This window comes from Canis lupus, chromosome 19, assembly GCF_048164855.1.
Source record: "Canis lupus baileyi chromosome 19, mCanLup2.hap1, whole genome shotgun sequence".
Taxonomy (NCBI): Eukaryota; Metazoa; Chordata; class Mammalia; order Carnivora; family Canidae; genus Canis; species Canis lupus.
The window spans coordinates 34,772,432-34,778,479 of NC_132856.1; the positions used below are offsets into that span (position 1 = coordinate 34,772,432).

A 6,048-nucleotide genomic window follows, 5' to 3' on the forward strand; every position below is an offset into this window, starting at 1 on the left:
GTTTGTGTGTGTTCTGATTATTCTACAAACCCCTGTTCCCCAATATCCCTCTACTATTCCTTGACACACAACAATACTGAAATTGGGTCAGTTAATAACCCCTACAATGGCCTCTACATGTTCAGGTGAAAGGAATAGTCAGTTGCTAGGGAAACCTCATTGTCTTTTTTTTTTTTTTAAGATTTTGTTTATTTATTTGACAGAGAAAGAGAGACCGAGAGCACAAGTAGGCAAAGTGACAGGCAGACAGGGAAGGAGAACCTAAGCAGGGAGCCCAACGTAGGGCTCCATCCCAGGACCCTGGAATCAGGTCCTGAGCCAAAGGCAGATGGCTTAACTGACTGAGCCACCCAGATGCCCCCTTCATTGTCTTATTTAAGAAATTGCCACAGCCCCTCCAAACTTCAGTAATTGCCATCCTAATCAGTCAGCAGCCATCAACAGGGAAAATCAGGGTAACTTTCCCCATCATGATGAATAATGAAATTATAACTCATTAGGGACACTCATTAGGACATCTAGTACTCATAACTCATTAGGCTCACTTGGTTGAGCATCTGCCTTTGGCTCAGGTCATGATCCTGGGGTCCTGAAATAGAGCCTGCTTCCCTCTCAGGCTCTCCACTCAGCATGGAGTCAGCTTCTCCCTCTGTTCCATCCCCTGCTCATGCTTGTGCTCTCTCTCTCTCTCTCTCTGAAATAAATAAAATCTTTTAAAAAATTGTAACTCATTAAATAAAATGAATCCATCCTGATAGAAATAAATGAATAAATAAAAAGTTCGTAAAAAATAGAATATTTACATAGGTATAAAGTACCCCCCACACACACAAAATATTGGATTATAAAGGGGGAAAGAATAACTTCATAGTGGGGAAGCATCTTAATCAAATGCTCAGAGTTAAACATCACTAGTAATGGGACAAATAAAAGTCATGTGCTATCTGATAGCAAATAATGAAAAGAACGTAGCATCAGTTCTGTGACTTCCTGCCAAAGATGCTTAACTTGAATCTAATCATGAGGAAACATCAAACAAACCTTAAGTGAAGGATGTTCCACAAAGTAGCTGACGGTAATCTTCAAAAGTGTCCAAGTCATGAAAAATCAAGGAAATACTGAACATCTGTTGCTAATTGGCTGAGACTAAAGAGTCACAACTGAAGGCAATATATGATTCTGAGCTGTATCCTTTTACTGTAAAGGATGCTATTTGGGACAATGATGAAACCTGAAAGGAGTTTGATGGTTAGATGATAGTGATAAATCAATATTAATTTCCTGACTTAGATGCTCTTCCTGTGAGTGTATAGGAGAATGTCCTTGCTTGCAGGAAAAACACACTGAAGTATGCAGGGGTGATAATGAAGTATCAGAACAGCAACTGCTTCAAGTGATTGGAGAGAAAAAAGTTTGTACTGTACTTGCAACTTTTCTGTACATTTGAGATTGTTCCAAAATTAAATAGAAAATGTTAAAAATGAAAATGAAAACTGGTAATAGTTATAATCATGAATGGATCAGTGACATGATACATTAATAAATTATTTTTTCCTTAAAAACTTTTTAAATTCTAAAGAGAGATTATTAAGTAAATAGATGTCATGGCTATAGAAGAGATTGAGGGTAAGGGATAAGACTTTGAGGCTTTGAAAGTAAAGGATTCCAGGGATCATTTTTGCTCTTTACTGCCCCTGTCCCACAAAGTGTATCTCCTTTAATGGGGACCCAAACACCTCCAAGAATTCTCAGGTACTCCATGACAGCTACCTTATTTGATTATAACCTTTGAGAAATATATATTTATTTTAAGGCAATTCCACTCTGAAATAATATTATTTCCAGGTATATTCTAGTACTAAAATGATCTCACTTATTTAGGTTACATGAGTGAGGTATATAACAATAACTATTTTAGATAAAGTTAGCCCCTCAAGTATTTTTATTTATTTTTTTTAAAAGATTTATTTATATATTTGAGAGAGAGAGTACATGCGAGCACAGGTTGGGGGGGGCAGAGGCAGAGGGACAGAGAATCTCAAGCAAAATCTGCACTGAGCCCACTACCCCAAGATCAATCCCATGACCCCAAGATCAGGACCTAAGCCAAAATCAGGAGTAGGATGCTTAACCGATTGCATCACCAAGTGTTTTAGAATGTTTATTATTTTTAGAATGTTTATCACTTTACATTTCTGCTGCCAATTGTCATTAGTATTTTACCTTCTCATTCTGAAAACTATATTTCAATTCTGAGATAATTCAGTTTGCTATATACTTGCTCATTTGTTTATAAGATTAGAAATACAATTTCCAGGTTAGAAACTCTCCTTCATCTGTCTTCCCTTCTTAGTTAATGATGTCATTATCCAACTCTTCACTTAAGCTAGAAATATGGGCATCACATTCACTTCTCCCTCCACCTCCCCTAACACACACACACACAAACACACACACACACACACCTACACCTGATTGGCCTTAAGTTACGTTGCTTTTCTTGAAACATCTCTGCCTCAAAACATTTCTGAAAAGCCTTCATAATAACATTGACAATGGTAATAAATTCTAGCGAACAGTTTAATGTTTACTGTGTATCAGGCACTATTCCAAGGGCTTCACAAATTATCTCATTTAATTATCAATTAGGTACTATAATTATCCACATTTTATTATAGAGGAAAGTGAGCACAAAGAGGCTAAGTTACATGCCTAAGGTCACACAGCTAAAAAGAGAAGGTCCTGGAATTTGAACCCAGGTAGTTTGATACGAGAGTTGGGCTCTTACCCATTCTCAGGCCTGGTCAATCTCACCCAAACAGATTTGGGCCCTTTTCCGCTTTCATAAACTCTTGTACATATATCTTTATTATATTCTTATATTTTGTATTTATATATTGGTGTTCCTCAAAGACTAAGAATTTTATTATTTATGTTTTCAAAAGGAGAGAGAGAGGAACCTGGCTGGCTCAGTCAGTAGAGCATGCAACTCTTGATCTCAGAGTTGAGTTCAAGCCCCACATTGGGTGGAGAGACTACTTAAAAAAAAATAAAACTTGAAAAAAAAACAGTAGAGAGAATAATGAATCCACATTATTTTATCTTTATTCATTAGATATAATAAATTTGCATATACCCATCACTCCAATCCAAAACTTAACATTTTGCAACACTTGCCCTAATTTTCTGTTTTCTTATTTTCCTGAAGTATTGTAAGCAAAACACAGACATCTTGAAATTTTACCTATAAATACTAAAGTAGAATCTTTTCTACAAGGTTTTTTTTTTTTTTTTTTTTTTTTTACAGAACCATAAGCACAGTGTCTCACTTAACAAAGTTAATTACTATCTTCTTAGCCATCAGTTTCTTGAAGACAGAAACCATTTCAGCTCCTGGCTACCTAGCGTACCCTTGATGTATGCTGGAGTTTAACAAATGTTGTGATTCAAAAGGTTGTTTGTTGTTTGTTTTAGTTAATAAGAACCATAACATTCATGCTCCAGAAACAGTGTTATAAGTAACAATCAGGTCTTCAGGTTAACCAACAACTCTCATTTAATTTGCAATGATTAGATTAAGTGGCACTAAAGTGTAGGCCTAAATCCAAAACTGTTTCATCTTTGAATATTGTGTGTGGGGATAGCCTGAGTCTAATTTAGGCTAGCTCAGAGCTTTCTTGTTTCCACTGTCAATCTGGGGAGAACAGAAGGACAAGGACTAGACTGAGTGGGAGTATTCATTGGTAAAGATTTCCTAGAAGGAAATATGACAGCTTCCCCCCAAAATAATATACTCTTCAAAGAAATTTTTCACGGAAATACTCCTGCATATACGCTAAAATGTATGTACGGGGTATTCGCTGCCAAAATATTTATTGTAGTTTAAAAAGTTGGAGACGGAGACTGCTGAGCCCCTGTCCGTCCGCCACCACCCACTCCAGACACAGAACTTCCAGTCACGGATAAAAATGAGCTGATGCAGAAGGCCAGACTGGCCAAGCAGGCTGAGCGATATGATGACATGGCAGCCTGCAGGAAGTCCATAACTGAGCAAGGAGCTGAATTATCCAATGAGGAGAGGAATCTTCTCTCAGTTGCTTATAAAAATATTGTAGGAGCTCGTAGGTCATCTTGGAGGGTCGTCTCAAGTATTGAGCAAAAGACGGAAGGTGCTGAGAAAAAACAGCAGATGGCTCGAGAATACAGAGAGAAAATTGAGACTGAGCTAAGAGATCTCTGCAATGATGTACTGTCTCTCTTGAAAAGGTCTTTGATCCCCAGTGCTTCACAGAGAGCAAAGTCCTCTATTTGAAAATGAGAGGAGACTACCACTGTTACTTGGCCAAAGTTGCTGCTGGTGATGACAAGAAAGGGATTGTGGATCAGTCACAACAAGCATACCAAGAAGCTTTTGAAATCAGCAAAAAGGAAATGCAACCAACACATCCTATGAGATTGGGTCTGGCCCTTAACTTCTCTGTTTTCTATTACGAAATTCTGAACTCACCGGAGAAAGCCTGCTCTCTTGCAAAGACAGCTTTTGATGAAGCCATTGCTGAACTTGATACATTAAGTGAAAAGTCAAACAAAGCACACTAATAATGCAATTACTGAGAGACAACTTGACATTGTGGATATCGGACACCCAAAGAGACGAAGCTGAAGCAGGAGAAGGAGGGGAAAATTAACCGGCCTTCCAACTTTTGTCTGCCTCATTCTAAAATTTACACAGTAGACCATTTGTCATTCATGCTGTCCCACAAATCATTTTTTGTTTACGATTTATGACAGGTTATGTTACTTCTATTTGAATTTCTATATTTCCCATATGGTTTTTATGTTCAATATTAGGCGAGTAGAGCCAGTTAACATTTAGGGAGTTGTCTGTTTTCATCTTGAGGTGGCCAATATGGGGATGTGGAATTTTTATACTAGTTATAAATGTTTGGCATAGTCCTTTTTGTACATTGTGGCTTCACAAGGGCCAGTGTTAAAACTGCTTCCATGTCTAAGCAAAGAAAACTGCCTACATATTGTTTTTTCCTGGTGGGGAATAAAAGGGATAATTGGTTCCAGATACAGGTGTAGTTATTGTGGGTACTTTAAAGTTTGGAACACTTACAAGGCTGTAGTAGAAATGGGTATCCTGTAGATATTACATGTGAACCATGAGTATCTGTGGAATACTCTTTCTCAATGTGCACACCTTTGACTACAGTTGCAGAAGTGTTCCTTTAGTTGTGACCCAGTTTACTCTGGATAAGGGCAGAAATGGTTCACATTCCATTATTTGTAAAGTTACCTGCTGTTTGCTGTCATTATTTTTGCTACACTCCTTTTATTTGTATTTAAATGTTTTAGGCAACCTAAGAACAAATGTACAAGTAAAGATGCAGTAAAAAGGAATTGCTTGATATCCATTACTTTATGGATAAAGTATCCATCCCTTCTCACTTTATCCGTTACTTTATCAAGCATAGCAGCAAAACAAAAATTCCATGTATTTAACTTTTTTTGTTGTTGTTTTGGTTTGGTTTTTTGCTTTTGTGATTTTTTTTTGATACTTGCCTAACATGCATGTGCTGTAAAAATAGTGAACAAGGAAATAACTTGAGATGATGGCTAGCTTTGTTTAATGTCTTATGAAATTTTCATGAACAATCCAAGCATAATTGTTAAGAACACGTGTATTAAGTTCATGTAAGTGGAATAAAAGTTTTATGAATGGAAAAAAAAGTTGGAGACAACCCTAAGTGCCCATTATCAGAGATATAATTCAATAAATTATGGTTCATCCACCTGATGCAGTGTCAAGCAGCTATTGAAGGGTGAGGTAGAGCTATAGGTACTGATACAGTGTCATGTTCATGTAGAGAAGACCCACTGTAGAGCAACATATATGTCTGACTCCATGTGGATAAAAATGTGTGTGCACATCTGCCTATGATATCAAGCACTTCAAAAAAGGTAGGAAGGAGAAGCATAAACTGTTGGTAATGGTAGCAAATACTAGGTTGGGAAGTATATGGGGAAGAATTGAAGGAGATA

The 6,048-nt window shown here is 37.2% G+C and overlaps 1 pseudogene; it reads left to right on the plus strand.

Annotated features, from left to right (window-relative positions):
• The first annotated feature begins 3,443 nt into the window (after positions 1-3,443).
• Positions 3,444-5,736, plus strand: LOC140611318 (14-3-3 protein zeta/delta pseudogene; annotated as a pseudogene).
• The last annotated feature ends 312 nt before the right edge of the window (positions 5,737-6,048 follow it).